The sequence below is a fragment of the Rhodnius prolixus genome, unplaced genomic scaffold, assembly GCF_049639745.1.
Source record: "Rhodnius prolixus isolate KJV_2025 unplaced genomic scaffold, Rpr scaffold_3, whole genome shotgun sequence".
NCBI classification, from domain to species: domain Eukaryota; kingdom Metazoa; phylum Arthropoda; class Insecta; order Hemiptera; family Reduviidae; genus Rhodnius; species Rhodnius prolixus.
The window spans coordinates 36,824,227-36,842,957 of record NW_027411603.1 but is presented as its reverse complement, the minus strand read 5'-3'; the positions used below and the strand labels follow the sequence as shown (position 1 = coordinate 36,842,957).

The following is an 18,731-nucleotide window of genomic DNA, read 5'->3' as shown; positions in this document are numbered from 1 at the left end:
GTCATGTAATTTAAATTACACGCAGTATTTGTATCAATTTATTATTTGCATAATTAGTTCTGTATAATTATGCAGGTAACCCAAAATTACTGGGCTAAGTATATTTCTAAAGATTTATTAAGGCAAGAAATTGATTATTTAAAAGCATGATGCAGTTTTAATGGCCACTTTTGTGTATATTATTTTTATATATTATTTCTAATTCTGTAAGGCAGAAGTTTCCGAATTAATCATTTTCTTTACTGTCTTAATATTTATTTACTTTCTAATTTAGGTATTGTTATTTATTCTCGAAGCTAGCTGTTGGGTAAATCACAGATGATGTCATTATGCCGCAAAGCGCTGCGTCGCTCATGTACAGTACTACTTCCGGTGATGCGGGACGCACGCGTCACGGCTCCGAAAAATAACAGCAGAAGTAGGAAGAAAGGCAAAGCACTATAACTAAACCGGACATTGACCATCTCATTACCCAAAAGCAGGTCCATAATTCTCACAGAAATACTGGGCAGTTTGTTGACTTAAATTAATTTGCTCTTTATTTTAAATATTTTATTTGTTACCGTTACATTAAAATAGATTATTTTTTTTTTATATATTCTGGCCCTACAACGTTCTGAGGGACAGTGAACTGGCCCCCTGTGTAAAAAACTTGGGGTCCCCTGGATTAGATTTTATTGGTAAAGTCCCTTTTATTTTTGCTTCTTAATTTAAGGTACGTCAACACTGTTACAGCCAAACACTGCCCATTATCGTACAATGAGTTGTAAATAGTAAGAGAAAATCTAAATGCCGGCGAATTAGTATTCAAAGGGATCTTTTCCATGGAATCCAGAGCGCTTCATCGTATATTTGCTCGTTTTGGCTGAACCCCACAACTCGTATTTCATCAAGATGTAAGGGACAGCAATTAATATCAATCTTTCGGATTATATGGGCAGTTTAGTGCGTCGTTCAAATATTCTGCTTTAAAGTATATCCAAACTACGTGCAAAACTTTCTCGGGTCTCCTGAGTAAGTGAAGAAATGTTGCAATAAATGTTTATTGAGTATTGATCTCGCGAAGTAGAAAGTAGAATAATGCACTTGAATAATATTGGAAAAAGAATGATTATTCTATGGAATTCCACTACTAGAAAGTGAAGTGTTATGATAACAATGCTGTTCTAGTCAGGACTGAATATGGAATGTACGAGTAATTTACTTAACAAACACAAACTTGTTATATTAACTAGAATTATAGATAATTATGGTCTATGGTAGGCTATTGATTCATAAACATCTGTGGCTTCCAATAATGTTTACCAACTCTACAACAATGTTATCTTAAGGTAGGACCATCAAAATTATTGGTGATAAATATGAGAGTATTGTTCAAGGGAACGCAGCAAGCTTTTGCTATCCTTAGGAATTCTGTATTTGTCTTTAATATTAATTTGTTGGCATTATTTTCTAAAATATTATGAAATTGAGAAAATATTAATGTCAAACTCAAAACTGGCCCAAAAATTCATTAATTCATTAGTTTTCAGATATATAGGACAAATACTTTATTTATTTTCACAACTGCAGTATATTTCTGCAATAAGTGAAACTGATTAGTACAACATGATAATAGATAAGTACATGAATAGCATGAGGGGAGAATTCACCCATTGGTGAAACTCCCAAAGTGGTTCAGTTCACTATTGGTACACTGGCTCTTACGAGGGGGTACCCAAAAAAAACCGGAATTATTTTTTAAAAGCTATTTATTTACAAATTTTTTACAGAACAACCTAATCCCCTTCAAAATACTCTCCATTACAACTAATACATTTGTCCCACCGGTGCTTCCACTGTTCGAAACATTTTTTGTAGTCATCTTTAGAAATGGCTGACAGCTCCTTCTTCGTTTTTTTCTTGACCTCTTCAATGTTGTCAAATCGGTGACCTTTCATGCCCTTTTTCATGCGTGGAAATAAGAAAAAGTCGCACGGAGCCAGGTCAGGCGAGTAAGGTGCGTGGGGCAGCGGAACCATGCCATTTTTAGCCAAAAACTGTGTAACAGAGATGGCTGTGTGTGCAGGTGCATTGTCGTGGTGGAAGAACCAGTCTCCTGTTTGCCACAAATCGGGTCTTTTTTGGCGAACACTATTGCGCAATCTTTTCAAAACTTCCAAATACAAGGTTTGATTGACGGTCTGACCTGGGGGGACAAACTCTGAATGGACTACGCCTTTGGCATCAAAAAAGCAAATGAGCATTGTTTTGATGTTTGACTTGACTTGGCGACATTTTTTTGGTCGGGGTGAAGATGACGTCTTCCATTGGCTCGACTGTTGCTTTGTTTCTGGGTCATAACCATAGCACCATGACTCATCACCAGTAATGACCTTTGACAGAAAGTCTGGATCAGTTTCAAGCTGTTGTTTCAAAGCACGACATGTTTCAACTCGATGTTCTTTTTGAGTCAGAACTCGAGGAACAAACTTGGCAGCAACCCTTTTCATCCCCAAATCTTCCGTTAAAATTCGCTGAACCGAGCTCCAAGATAACCCACTACTCTCTGACAGTTGATCAATTGTCTGTCGACGGTCTGTGAACACCAGCTCTCGAATTTTTTCAACATTTTCGTCGATTCGGGCAGTTGATGGACGTCCAGAACGAGGTTTGTCATCAATCGACATGTCGCCATTTTTAAACCGAGTAAACCACTCGTATACTTGAGTTTTTCCCATAGCGTCATCTTTGTAAGCTGTTTTCAACATTAAAACACTTTCAGCAGCATTTTTGCCGAGTAGAAAACAAAATTTCAGAGCTGCACGTTGTTCACTTAAACTTGCCATCATAAAAAACGAAAAAAGAACAAAACAGCGCTGGTAAAAACAATCACTGCAGATGAACAGAACAATCCAGGCAGACAACACAGGCAGGACTGAACTGGCAAGGAATTGCGCTATACACGTCTAGCGGCAGAAATGCGTACTACATAAGCTCCATGCGCGGCAACGCAATTCCGGTTATTTTTGGGTACCCCCTCGTACTTCATAGAGAAGATCGCGTGGCCACCTGCGCTTCAACCGTCTTGGAGTATTTCCAGGCAATGCAGTAAGTTTGGATATTAGTGGATTTGAATTGAAGTGTGGAATTTAATGTAGCGAGATCTTACAGCTTCTGTAACATAAGGAACAAGGAAATCTCGGTGCAAGGTAGAGTTAGGGACATAGCAAGGAGTATTTGCGATTTGACAGAGTTTTTGACTGGAAGGATTGGATTTTATAGATATTGGAAGCTTTGGCTGAGCCCCAAAGGTCCATTCCGTAAATCCTCAGGCAGGTTTCAGTATCATAGTGTAGATAAGTCGTTTATTCTGTAGTGAGAATTTAGATCGCTTGTCAAAGTAAACTTTATTTCAAAATATATAAATTAAATATTATATAAAAAAAAGGATAGAAACCCGCAGAAGAGAAAGGTAGAACAGGATATGTTTGATTCTTTTGTATCCTGTAGGGAATGGAAGGATCGTAGGTGGAGACTTTGTCGCGGCTGTGAGGATTAGGATGGCGGCAATCTAGAGAGGAAAGGAGTTTCAGCAGATGGTTTTAGATAAAGGAGTGTTCTGGGATTATGAAAGAGTCTCGTGGAGTCGAGGAGAGTTTTGGTCGCAAGTCTGAGTAATCTAATCTGTGTTGTCCTGGCGGTACTTGATATTAGAAGTCAAGCTCTAGGCCACGCAATGTAAACGGTTCTTAAAAGTTGTTCCACAAGAATTTCTTCTAGTTTCAAACCGCCATTTTGAAGTAAATCTAAATTTTTAGAAATCTTCTCTGTAGAGTTGTTTTTTTTTTATGAGTTCGTCTAATGTTAAAATTTATTTTACAGTTACCTTAAAATAAGTATTACGATTTTTATCAAGATATTAAAATCCTTACGAAAATACTTTGTGTTTATAAAACTGCTTCTTTTTAACTTTTTATCATGAAAGTGTATCAAATATTAATAATTAAAAAAGATTCCGTGCATTCTTCAAATTGTTTAATTCAATTTAGAATTTTAATTAACTTTAACTAAACGAATTCCTACCTTTTTTAAAAAATGACTTTTTTTTTCTTTTATTAAGTTCTTTGCATTTTGTTACAAAAAAAGTAGTAGAGGCTAGAGGCACATTGGATATAAGTAAGATATCTGTATTACTGGCTGATAATATTAAGGGGTAGATAAGGGAGTGAATTTAGTTTATTTATATTCCAGGGTAGGAAGGGGATACGCTGTTAATGGAAACGTAGCAAGTCACGGTATATAGGGCTAGAATGCCATGAATCTTGTAGTAAAGTATGCTACTGGAGGTCTAGATAAGAGTTCAACAATGTCGATTTAATTGTGTCCTTAATTGAACAGGTAGTGCTGGCAGGTTTATTTTATTACAGGTGTTAATAACATTGGCGAAATTTATTGTAGATTGGAAACTGATTGTCCTAAGTTTGAAATTTGTTGAATAAAGTCTTTCCCGTCTTTGGTATTTTAAGAAAATGTTAATTCTGTATTGAATAAATAATATAACTGAGAACAGATTAGCTCACTGGCGAGCGTACTGGATTCTAACGCGGAAATCTTGGGTTCGAATCCAGCTGCTGGCCCCCTTAAATTTTCTCCATCTAGAAACTTCTTACAACTGTTCGGTAATGGACTTTCTGCATTTGTTGTTGTTATTTACGATGTATCTGTACGATTCAGGGAGCTTCTAACAGCACACTTTCTGGTGATGGATATTAATTGTGACGAAAGGACATTGTCCAGAGGTTGGCAGTGTGTTGAAAGAAAAGCTTCACACACATGTTGACACATTTTAAATTAAAACTGTTTCTTACTATATAGTGAAAGAGTATAAGTAAAGTGATGCTTATTTTTTCAGGCCAGCTTTACGTCCAACTACCAAATTAGGTGTCGTGGACGAAGTTGTCTAGTAAACATACTTTACTGCAAATTTCTTTTATTAAACATTAAATAAAATCCATAATATTTATAAGAAAGCCAAATGTTCCGTTAAACTTGGTAACTGCCTTTCTGAATCGTTTCCTACATCAAAAGAATTCAGACAAGGTTGCTGTGTTTCACCCGTTCTCTTTAACACCTTCGTCGATGTAGCCCTCTATGATTGGAAGAGAAAATTTTCAAAAATGGGAGTGAACGTGGGAGAAGAAACCCTGTATACGTTGCAGTATGCAGACGATCAAGTGCTTATTGCTGAAGATGAGGAGGACCTATCTTATATGTTGAGTTAGCTGCTTGCAGCGTACTCAGAATGGGGTTTAGAGGTCTGTAAGTCCAAAACGAAATATATGGTGGTAGGTGGATCTTCCCCTACATCCCTGATTGTGAATTATTGACAGCTGCATCCGTGTAGCGAGTTTAAGTACCTGGGTGCTTGGTTATCAACTAATGGGTCTTCAGAATTAGATATCCAAAAGAAAATCGTAAAGGGAAGGCAAGCTATCCAGTTATTGAACTCGGTACTTTGGAGTAGATCTATCCGCATGGAGATTAAAGAAAAAAAGGGCTCTTCTACCTTTTCTTGGCGAATATAACGCGGCAGAAACTTGGAGCCCAACGAAGAAAATGGAAGATAGGCTATTGGCCTTAGAAATGGATTTCGGGAGAAGAAGCTCCAAGATATGGCACGTGCCTAATCCGGAAATACTACAAAAAAAAATTATTCCATTGAAACACGGAAGTTAAAAATGGTACAGCCACGTGTTGCGAATGAGTGGAGATAGACGGCCTAGGAAAATCATAGATTTCATTCCTAGTGAGAGGGGAAGGAAAAGGAAGGCCTAGGAGAACTGGGATGGAGGGTATCACCGAAGGAATGGCCTCTAGAGGTCTTCGGGAGGGAGATTGGGTGGGCAGGAAATCTTGGACTTTGGGCATTGGAGGGATATGATTCCTTAGGAATTGTCTTTAACCAAATAAATAAATAAATAAAATACAAGACTTAGAACGGTAATCGAACCCAATACTGTGGTATACATATTAGCTTTACAGGTCTCGCCTTTATCCGTTCGGCTACCGAGGGCGTTTTTAGGCTGAAAACTTAGTGGAGCGGCGATGATAGTTGCTTCAAATCAAAGAGACCGACGAGCAGCGAGTAAAGAGTCGCATGCACATAGTGACGAGTTTAGTAGCGTTCTCCTTTCGACGAGACAAGATGGAGGAATTATTTCTATACGAAAATTCTTCCTTGAAAATTTGGTATTGCAGTGTTCATGATATAAACAGGACTAGACATGAACTTGGTGAATTCCATCACTTTGTACCAACAACTTTGGGATCATCTTGGCAAGTTTCGTGCGTATTTTCGAATGTCTATTTCAACATACTAACCTGTGTTGAAGGCATGTTAATCAAGAAAAGGACGAATTTCAATGTTAAGCCCATTAATCCTGTCCTATTTCTTATCCAACTCAAATCGGTTGTGATGTAGAGGATCCTTTTGGTCCCACAGAGGTTTCTTTAAAAAAACTACGCCAATAAATGCAGCAATAACACCATTTTAACCTTTAAAAATTGAGCGCGATGAGAGCGAAGAAATCGAACATGTCATAACGCGTTGCTCTACTCTCTCTTGGTAGCGTTGCTCTATCTTCGCTTTGCTCCCCGCTATGCGCGGTCCCATATGCTAACTTGTGTTTGTTTTCGCCGCTTTGCTCTTCGCTATCATTCCCGCTTTGCTCGCCGCTCCACTATGTTTCCAGCCTTAGTAGATAAAGAGTAAGTAAAAACAGAAAGTCAATGAAAATTATTGGATGAGTACAAGAGAATTCAACCGTTTATATAAAACGGGAAAGTTTAAGCTATAGAATGAAATTCTTGGCTCAGGAGTCGCTTTATCAATTTCCCTCTTGGTGCGCTAAACTGTAATGAATTTAATTTGCCAAATCACTTAGCCGCTACCAAGGCGGCGAAGATCTGGCATGGGGGTTGTTGTCTTGAGAATCTTTAATTAAAACCCAGTTTGATTAGGAATGTTTTATTATTCCTCGAGCTTTTTAGAGTGTTGTAGTAGTAGAAGAGAAGAAGTGTAACTTAAGCTTGGAAGTTCAGTTGAAATAAAGTTTAAAAAAACAAATGCAAAAGTTGAACTGGGAATTTAGAAACAAAACCGAAAAAAAACAACGATAATAGTAATGAAGAGTTGAATAAATAGTAAAGAAACCTCCTTAAAGGTTAACTTGTCGGCGCCATAGCTGAGGGGTGAACAGGTTAAGACATGCTGACCTCCGTGTCAAATGGACCGTGCTTTAATTAGAAGAGCTCCTTATTTAATTAAGATAACGGTAGACAGAGGTGCTGCTGTAGTGATGGCTTGGCGTAACTCTACTAAAACAAAGTCACCCCTCTTAATTATTGCTTACCTCCTTCCACCAGTACTCTTTCCACTTCACAATCTATTCTTGTACTTTATGAATGACGTTTTTAAAACCAACAAATTTATAGCGTTTTCTAAATGTTACTCGTATATTAATTATAGTTTTTTTCTGCAAGCTCCCATTTTATTTTTAAATTTAAATTTAAATTCTGGTTTCTATTCAGGGTATAGCCTGAATCAAAAGGAATTAATAATTTGCCACTGAATCGATTCTCACAGGTTAGAGAACTATCTACCTTATAAACTAGTAAACTAGAACTAACTAGTAAAACTATCATTACTAGAGAATATTAAAATGGATGGTGGGATAAATATCTCTTTTTTTTTTCGAAATTCTTTCCCAATTAACAAGTTTTTGAGAATTTCAGTGTATTCAGTTTAGTAATAATAAGTTGTCTTTCTTTTGAGTATATTTGTAAAAAAACAAATAACTTGCAATGGTACATTTCTTTTGTATTTTTAGGCATATATTCATGGTCCAACTGACCTACTGAGTGGTTGTCTTGAACAAATTTCAAATATTTAAGAAAAATAAATGTAACAATCCATAAATTTAGGGATACAAAATAATAAAGCAATAGAAATGTAAAGTAGTTAAGTAAAGTAACTGCCTATTTTTTCAGGCCGGCTTTACGTCCAACTAACAATTAGATGTCGTGGACGGAGGTGACTAGCAAACATACTTTGCTGTTCTTTTATTAACCATTAAATAAAATCCAAGGCCTAAGACCGGGGAATCGAACTGAGTACCACAATACATATTAAGCTTTACAGGTCTCGCCTCTTAACCGCTCGGCTACAGTGGCGCCTATAATGAAGCAATAAAATATTCTAAAATTTAGTAGACGCTTAACTTATAGTTCCGTGCAATTTTTCAGAAGTTTATAATTCTAGAACAGTCTTTTGTGTTCAAGTAGGCTATGAATTCATCGTTACCTTAACATGTCCTTCTTTGACGGAACCTTTAACGGAACTTAGGATTTGAGATTGGCGAGGAATCGGTCAAATAAAAATCAAACTCGTCTTTTTGCCAACGTTTCGACTAATATATTGTCTTCTTCAGGGCGTGGCTATGCGGGTTGGTTGAGTTACAGAAAACTGAATTTAATAATTATTTGTTAATTTTGGGAGAGTTGCGTTTAATTCATGTGTGTTTAGATCCTAGAGGAAAAATGATCATTCCCAATTTCAGTTTTATTTTTATTATTATTATTACAGTTTTCTGTAACTCAACCAACCCGCATAGCCAAGCCCTGAAGAAGACAATATATTTGTCGAAACGTTGGCAAAAAGACGATCTTAAGTTGCCAATCTCGAATCCTAAGATTAACAATTTACGGTCACGAAACCTATACATTTATATTTAATGGAACTCTTTTATAATTCGGGTAAATTGCGATGAACTGTTAAGACATCCTCTCTCTGGTTTCTATTGGACGATGAGCACAATTTTTTTATTGTAAGTACAGTAGACCATCACTTATTGTAATTAGCCAACCAATATATATATTGGGGGGTATTTAAGGCGCGTAAACAGCTGAAGTTGTTGGCGCCCGAAGCTTTTTTCAGTGCACTGTCCCCATCACCGGACAGTGAGCTGTAAGGAGCACCCAGAAAGAGAAAATCTAAGGGGCCAGCAGCTGGATTCGAACCCGCTATCTCCGCACTGGAATCCAGTATTCGCTAACCACTCAGCTAATCCGTTCCCTTGCCAATAGAGTTCGCATCTAGCTTACTATTCTGAACAAAGATGTTACCTGGTATTCTTTATACAGATTATACCTTACACTGCAGAGAGCTTTCAGTTTGTAGCCATTGATTTCATGACAGTTTATAGAGCAATCCCCGCCTGTATTCTATCTCTTACTAATCAAAACCTGTAAGTAAATTTGAGTGAAAATCATTTCTCAAAAACGGAAGAAACAGCAGAAAGTAGAACGTTTTAATTTTTCCAATTGGGTGCTACGAAGAAACCCTATGATGAGTTTATAAACAAAGTCAGAAGCCAAAACGGAAATGGGCAGCTAACTGAATCGAATTACCGATATACTGATCTCCTTTCACTCATGGAGCCTCACTTTGTTTAACTGTAACACCGTGAATATAAATTCTGCTAAGTTAATTGAAAAAAAAGCATTAAGGCTACAATTTCATAGGAATACCAACTTATGATTCATTTCCAGAGCGGAAATGGTGACCCCTCCCCACTGTTGTGACGTGATTAGTTCTCTCCATATTTTAATAACTTGTAATTATTTATTAATTTATGCTATCATTGATTACAATTCTATCAGTGACTTCTTTTTTGCGTCATGATTTCTTGAACGTCACCATTTCGTGTTAAACGTGACAGTCTACACGTACTTTTGGAATTAAACTCTAAAAATCATAATTTTTAGGATATATAAAAAAAAAATATGCCAATTTCAGTCATGAATTCTTTTATGTGCGGTACCTTGGAATGTACCTAGACAAGAGACTTACCTGGGAACCCCCATACGAGACTTAAACGTACCGAACTAAACAAACGATACAAACTTCTAGCCAGACTACTCGACAAACGCTCAAAACTCTCACTACAGAACAAACGACGACTCTATACAGCTCTTCTCACACCAATATGGACTTACGGACTCGAACTTTACGGAACAGCTAAAAGAATCCAACATCAATAGACTGCAAACACTCCAATCTAAAATATTCCGTCGCATAGTAGACGCTCCATTCTATGTTAGCAACCACACAATCCACACAGATCTCCAAATTCCACTCATCTCCGAACTTGCCAAAATTCGATATAAACTCTCATTTCATCCCAACCCTTTAGCTACAAATTTATCTTCAACTACTCTACCCTCCAATCCTCGAAGACGGCTGAGGCGCCGTTGGCCCCGTGACCAACTGGGTGACTAATGGCGGCCATCACTGGATGTCCGCCATTCACGTCTGCCACGATATTTATTTACACTTATCGCATTTACTTATTGTACCCTGTAGGTGTAAATTTCTTTAAAAGGATAAATAAAAAAAGAAGAAAAACGAATTCTTTTATAATTATGCCGAGCTTTCGACCTGAGGAGTAGGTCATCTTCAGGCCTTATTATCTATACGTTGGTTACAAAAAAGGTAACAACAACAACAAGAAGAAGAAGAACAACAACAAGAACAAGAACATTTTTTGAAAAAGCCGTTTTTGCTCATTTTCGGCAACTTTTTTCTCGAAACCTATTAGATCTGGGTTGTTGCAAAAAAATTACAGTTATAAAGGAGGATTTGCCCTTTATTTTAAAGAAAATTTGGGAATTTTATCTTTTATAGAAAAAGAGAAAAAAATTGTCAAAGTTGGGTGTTTTTAAACCTAACGCTTTTTCGTGCAGTTTTTGATGATCAACCCTTATACAACTGTCCTACCGGACAGTTTTAATTCTATATAATTATATCATATTACATATGAGTTCATAAGCAGACAAGACAGAAGATACACCAACTTAATAATAACAATGTAAAAATACCTTATCAATAACAAAATTATTAATTTCATCCCATTGGATTTAATGAATCAGTCACCAAAAAACAATGAACAATAATAATAATTTTTGGTTATTAATTACTAATAATTTATTTTAAAAAATGTTATAAACGATGCAAAATACTGTTTAAAAAAAGTGGGGGAAGTAAAAAAAAATGTTTGTGATCTCTATTAATTTTTTCTGGTTACTGTTTTATGCTTCTCTTAGAACATTTCAAAAAAGTTACAGTAAAGTATCACCTTTCGATCTGTTGATATTCGTCAAATTAGGAAATTTAGTTCTATATTTTGATGCTCTATTAATATTATAAGGTGCCTAGAGAGTATGACGTACTGGGATAGCACTTTAGAGAGATCAGACAAATTATTCGCTTTCTCAAAAGAGCATTTAAACGAATTTCCTGGAAAAAAGTTTCAATTAAAACATAAGTTTAGAAACAAATTGTAAGAGTGTTTTTTTCGATACATAAAAAATAATTTAAAAAACAGAAAATTTATTCTGTAAAGTGTAACTTTCCCTATTGGCTAATTTAGGACCAAAAAATATTGTCGCCTTTTCAGCAATTCAATGTTTGGGTTAAAATTAAGACAGACAGACTGACAATGAGAGAGAAGAGAAGTGAGAGAAAATTGTAAAAATCTCATTTTCATTCTCAGAGAATTTTAAAACGAATATGTCCGGCGAAAGTGCAAAATGAAATCTGCGCGATTCAATAAATTCTTAACATCACGAGAAATAGACTAAATTAATTGTAAATAAATAATGGTTAAAACCAAAATAAATACTCCACAATATTTTACTTCACTTTCTTGTTATTTATGTTTATTTATATTTATCAACTTTCTTTATTAATATTTATTCTTGTTTCTCTTGAAATGTTCGGTATTTATATAAATATACACACACACAACAGAATCTGTATTAAATTCCATTTGTATACAGAAACGTTGGTTAGTCCTATGTATACATTGTTTTGGTTTTAATCGAGTCCATTGTGGTTTATGAACATTTCCGTTTTAATAAAGGAATATTTGTTTATGGTAGATATTAGTTATTAAAATATCATTGGTTAGTTTATTTTGATTGCTTGGAGTTTGGAGTGAGTTTTTCCAAGTAATTAATTTATTTGTTTCCATCGGGGATTTTTTTTTTAGCATTTTCTTATTTTATTTTTCAATTTGGTATACCGCCCATTTAGAGTGGCTGTTTTTTTAGAGGCAATCATTTTTAATTGAAAAATTACCCCTACGAGATTTAATATGAAAACTTATAAAGACCTAAAAACCGTAGTAAAATAGTTATATTGTTGCTCAGGAGTTGAACTAGCTATTTTCATTTCTTCTAGTTAAAACTTCAGCATTAGAAAAAAGCTATTTCCGCCCCCATTACCAACCAGGGGATCATAATGAGAATGACGGTCAAATACTAAATTGGTACTTGGTAATTTAAGGTAATACTATTTGGTAAATAGAAGAATACCTAACTACATAGGTATCAATAACAGGAAGTCGTGTGAATGTGCTTATTAGAAGTTAAATATTAAATTGGAAATAAAAATAAATATTAATTGTGCCGAAAATTGCCGTCAAAACCCGATCATATTCGTTTCGTTAGAAATAAGAGTAAGAAAATCGTGTGAGTGTGCATATAAGATGTTAAATATTAAATTGGAAATTAAAATAAATATTAATTGTGCCGAAAATTTCCGACAATAACCGATCGCATTCGGCTTGTTAGAAATGAAAAAGAAAGAAAATCGTGTGAGTGTGCATATAAGAAGTTAAATATTAAATTGGAAATAAAAATAAATATTAATTGTGACGAAAATAACCGACAATAACCGATCTCATTCGGCTTGTCAGAGAGAAGAGAGAGAAAAGTGTTATTAAAAAGCACGGCTAAGGCACGTTGGGTTACAGATCTGGAATTCCTAGAATTTCAAGTTCTCTAACCCAACGTGCCTTGATGCCATAGGTTTGGACTGACTTTACTGCTCTGTACTTAGTTTATCCGCTATATCTCAGGAACGGATAGTCGTAGAAACTTCAAAATTGATATTTCGTTTAAGAGTCACCACCGGAAGTGGTAATAAATTTTTGATCAAAATAGGCCCACCGGAAGTACCACTTTACTGAATAGATTTTTCACTTTTTTCACTTTATTTCAAAAACCGCTTTTCCGATTTTCTTCAAACTTGGTATAATTATAGCTCTCAAATAGTTCTATAACTTTTATAGGAAACATTTTCCTTGAATCATTTGATTAAGGGCACTTTTGGGGGAGGGGGTGGTGGGTCACTCTGGTAGAATGCCAGTTCGCTGTAATATATGGACTTACTGCCTACTAAACATTAATTAGGATTAAATGTGAAACGTAAAATTCCATATTTGAAGAAAATTGGTCAACCGGAAATACCATTTTGCATGATCTATTTTTAATAATTTTTTCAAGTTTTCTATTAAAATCTGATTTTTTACAATGATTTATTGTATTTTAAACTTTGTAGATGTATTGACGCAAATACAGCTTTTAATGTAAACCTTTTTGGCTGATAAACTTCGTGTAGAGTACTTTTGGGTGGAGGGTTAAGGAATTGATGGTCCTTCCTCTAATGTTCTATTTACTACCAAACAAGGACTTCTTACCACTTGCTGCTGACCTTCAAACTCCTGCCTTTTCTTTTATCCTTTCAACCCAGCCATTTTATCCAACTTTTTGGATTCCCTAGTTCTGTGGACACTACATCATTTAGATTAATGGAATTAGCCTTTCTCATTTAATATTAAAGTGTATTCAGGTATAAGTATTTTAAATCTAATTCCACGTTACTACAAAACAATCAAGACTAAAATATTCGTGACAATTCTCTATTATTTTTAATAAATAATCCATTTATATTTGATAACATTTAATAAGTTGAGCGCTTAATGTACAGGAAGTTATCAATCAAGTCCCCATTGTGTCTATTTTAAGAAATGTATGCCGCCATTGTTTACATGTTTATCTTCCATCTAACTTCAAGAAACAAATTTAGTTCCTGTTTTTTTTTTTACTAAATTAAATTATCTTCATTCAATTACTTAATATTAAATATTTATTTCAGGTCACAGTCAGCAGTTGTTGGTGAAATGTGCAATTATAAATTAGAAACAAAGGTAAACAAATATTTCATTTCTAAGAATTAACTATTCTTTTTTGTTTAAATAAGAACACAAGCAAAAACAGCTTAGCTGTACTGGTTTAAAACATTTTTACGATGTTTTTAACCCAAAGATGAGTTATAATAAATGTATAGTAGTTGTCAGAAAATTAAAGTTAATGAACTTTGACCTTAATATAAGCAACTGCGCAAGATCTTTATATTAAGTTTAATCGATCCCCTCCTCTGTTATAACCACATTATTACTTCTTCTTTTTTTGAAGTTACATTTTCGTAGTTTACCATTCGCGTTTTATTATACAATAAATCTAAAAAATTGGTTGCATTTTAATTTATTGTCGTTATTAATCTATAGCTTATCGTATTTATCGTTAAAGTGTAGCAGCTTAAAATATTTCTTTAATAAAAGAACCTTTTAGTTATAATAATAATATTGTGAATGTATTATTATTTTCTTATTTCAGCCAAAGTTTAGATTAAAAATAAAAAAGTTTTGAAACGATTGAAATGTTGGATTTTTTTTTTCTCTCGCTGAAATTTGGAATATTACCTGCCATCATTGTTTTTTAGAACCTCCATTCTAGTTTGGGCAGTAATATTATGATTTTATGTAACGAATTCGTGAAGAATTACGCATTGAAAGTCGCAATAAAAAAGATAGCTCAGAGTTTTTTTTTGCTAATGCCGTTGGATCTCAACTCAACAAGCATTGGCCATCTGTATTTTTATTTCTCTATTTATCCATTATCTATCTAGGAGGCCCCGGCATTAAGCTGAACGTGGTTATTTTCTTGCTCATGTCACAGATTTTACTTTTTAATTTGAAAATCACTTATCTAAGTTAACTTTCTTGTGTTTTCAATGAAAATATTTCAATAAATAGCAGTATACTCTATTCCATTCTATTTTATAAAGAATTATCGAAACATTATTTAAGTTTCTAGAATGTTGTTCAAAAAATCTGTGCAGCGATTCAAATATTTCTAATTAAAGTTAGTGTCAGTGTTCTGTTTAAAGATTTCTCTGTCCACCTGATAAAGTACAGTACCCTGATACAAAATCTTCGTCTACCCCATGTAAGGTCCAAGATTATCTGACAGTGGGTACTGGTTTTTCACTTTATTTTGATGTCATTTCTGTTGGACTTAAAGTGCTTCTATTGCTGCACTTATTATTTGATACTTCCACCGGTATCTTTACTTGTTGCTCCGCCTGGAGCCCAACCTATAATAATATCAACACAGAACCAATTCCTCAGACTCGCGACTTACTCTTCTGGACGCTCTAAAATTGACTCGCATCCATTATTCCCCAGTACACTCCTACATCCAAAATCGTCTGCTGAAACTCCTTTTACCATCCTAGACTGTCATCCTAATTCAATTTGCCGCGATATAGCCTCCTACAGATACTTCTATACCCTACAGACAAAAAAAGAATTCAAACATATCCTGCTCTTTCTCCTTTCTAGCTGCAGGTTTTTCCATCCTTTATCTCTTCATTCTTTATCGTTCCCATTCTAAGCGTCCCATATACTTTATGATGAAGGTTGTAATGTAATTGTACATTGGTACTTCATGTTTGTAATTAACATGGGGCACTACTTATATTTTAAGCCTTGGCAACACTGAGTGTTGTTAGGTGCTATCTGACGTTTCCACTTGAAAGTTTGACATTTTTGACCATAACCTTCTTCAGAACGGTTTGTTATTGGAGCGCGATTTGTGTTGTTTACAGTCACTTGAAAATTGTGTTTCAGCGAAAAAATGGAATTAACTCGTCAAAATTTTCGTGCAATGATTTATTACGACTTTCGACTTGGATTATCAAGACAGGAGTGCATCGATCAACTTACTTCCACTTTCGGCGATAAAGCCCCATCCTTTGCCACTGTGAAACGCTGGTTTAACGAATTCAATCGTGGTCGTCGTTCGCTCACCGACGAAAGTCGTGAATGTCGTCCAAAATCAGTTGTTGTGTCAGAAAACATTGATGCTGTGCAAAAACTAATAATGCAAGATCTTCATGTGACATACTGTAAGATTGAGGCAACCTTAGGCATTAGTTCCACCAGCATATATAAAATATTGCATGATCATTTAGCCGTGAAAAAGGTTTATTCTCGTTGGATCCCACATAATCTGACAAAATCTCAAAAAGATGCTCGTGTCGATTGGTGCAAACAAATGCTTAAGAAATACAATGGCGCTGCTCCAAAAGACGTGTATAAGATTGTAACAGGTGACGAATCATGGATATATGCGTATGAGCCGGAAACTAAACAGCAGTCGACTGTATGGGTGTTTCAAGATGAACCAAATCTAACAAAAGTTGTTCGCGCTCGAAGCACTTCGAAACAAATGGTCGCCTGTTTTTTCGGAAAAACTGGTCATGTGGCAACAGTGCCTTTAGAGGAACTTAGAACGGACAATTCTGAATGGTACACAACCATTTGTTTGCTGGAAGTCTTCGATGAAATAAGGAAAACAAACAAGCTGTCGTCGGATCATTCTTCATCAAGACAATGCCAGCTGTCACACACATCTCGTCTAACAACCGACATATTTGAGCACTCAAAAAATCGAATTAATGGGTCATCCGCCGTTCAGTCCTGATTTGGCACCAAATGACTTCTTTTTTGTTTCCGAACGTCAAGAATAAATTACGTGGACAACGATATTCGTCGGCAGAAGAAGCCGTTGATGCATTCAGAAAACCATGTTTTGGAGTTGTCTCAAGCGGAATGGAAAAAATGCTTTGATAAGTGGTTCGAACGCATGCAGAAGTGTATAGATCATAAAGGAGAATATTTTGAAAAACAATAAAGTCATTTTCAATGACAAATTACTGTTTTTTTTATTATTAGACTCAAAATATAAATAGTGCCCACCGATATCTTGCATTGCTAAAAAGGCTAAAGTGGTGAACCGGTCTATAACAATCTTCAGCCGAATTATAATGAGGCATTGAACGGTTAACATGAATGCATGTGGTGAATGAAGTACATTAAAAACAGCAAAGTTTGGATATTAAAGTATAGTTAGCCCCCCAACCACTCTTTAAGTGGATATTTAGATAACTACATAAAATCGTCATTAGCTCTATCTTAATGTTATACACATAGTTGTTATACACATTCCATTATAATCTACACGTTATAGATATTCTTTTCTACCCTTCATAACCTGCACACACTTTACCTCTTCTTCACTTTAGCATTATGTTGCTATTTGTTTTTAATGCAGTCTAGAAGGCTTCACTCACACCTGCATCGCTAACTTATGTTTATCTTCTTACATTCTGAATGTGTGTTGGTATAAATATTTTATAAAGTTATTCTCCTTGATCCCTGTGCGTCAAAGATGTTCTGCATTATACTTTAGTCGTCTTAAATTATAATTCCTCTCTTTCGTCAGCAGATCATGGGTTCTTTTGTTTATCATCTAATATTATAGTAAATCGTGTATAGTTTATTATTAATTTTTAATTGAACTTTAATCTTTCATGGTAAACTGTTGTTGAATATTGTAAATATAGCTACAAAATATCTTATAAGAAAACATAGTTAACTTCTTTTTTTCCAGAATTTAAAATATGCATTTCTAGTGAAAAACTATAATTATGTTTTAAAAATAGTGACTGGTAACGTCCGAATGGAAATAATAATACTAATAAAAATAGTTATTTATTTAACAAGTGTGGAAAGTAGTACTTTTCCTCACGCGAGGCAGGGTTTGCACGCACGAGCGAGCGAAGCGAGGCGAGTGCAAGTGCAAATTGCCGAGTGTGAGGAAAATACTTTACACTAGAGTTAAATATTATATTTTTTCTGCAACCATTTATTAACTAATAAAATTAAAAATTTCATTTTTACGGTCTACAAAAAGTAATTTATTTATTATAAACATTTATTGTTATATTACAATTATTTACATTACTTACGTATTTACATTACTTATTACATTTTCTGCTGTTTCTTTTATTGATGGAGGAGTGTTTTCTAAACAGGCATCACTAGAATCCATTTTAAATTTCTATAAGGTAACTCTATAACCTTTTTAACTGTTATAATTAAAAATATCTAATTATTTATTAAAGTATTATTTTTATTTCTATATTCCTTTCAATTTTTATTTTATTTTTTAATATTCGTTTTTTAATTATTTAGTTACGTTAAATAAGCTTATTAAAGTTTTACAGAAAATATTTATGTTAATAACAAAACTTCTTATATCAAGGAAGCACAATAATGTTTTTCCACACATTAGTGCGGAAAGTGACACTAATGGGAATTTTTCCCTACTAGTGTGGGAAGTTGGGCATTACACAGCTGATTTTAATTGAGTAATGAGAACTTCCCGACATGGTTGCAGAAAAAACTCTTTTTTTCTAAGTTTTGTAGTATTTTGGAATTAAATAATAGCTATTTTATAAGAGTAGGTAGTTGACGCATATTCTGGATTCCAAATGTGAAGATGCTGGGTTCGAATCCAGCTGCCGATCCCTTCAGGTTTTTCTCTTTCTAGGAGCTTCTAAAACAGATCCCTGTCGTATGATGGGCTGCGTTGCCTGTAACGAGAGAACACTGTACAAAAAGTGCACTGGAAAATGCTCCGAACGTCAATGATTTCAG

General features: G+C 34.7%; 1 protein-coding gene across 5 annotated transcripts in view; it reads left to right on the top strand.

The window, feature by feature from the left end:
- The window catches only part of LOC141452433 (uncharacterized protein CG43867), a 488,462-nt gene that overhangs the window by 52,334 nt on the left and 417,397 nt on the right, over positions 1-18,731 (top strand). For 4 of the 5 annotated variants that reach the window (XM_074124583.1, XM_074124582.1, XM_074124580.1 and 1 more), the window contains exon 2: positions 14,042-14,093. The exons of the other annotated variant lie outside the window; for it this stretch is intronic. The gene's annotated coding sequence lies outside the window, so the exon portion shown is untranslated. The remainder of the gene's footprint in view (positions 1-14,041; positions 14,094-18,731) is intronic. 5 annotated transcript variants of the gene reach the window in all.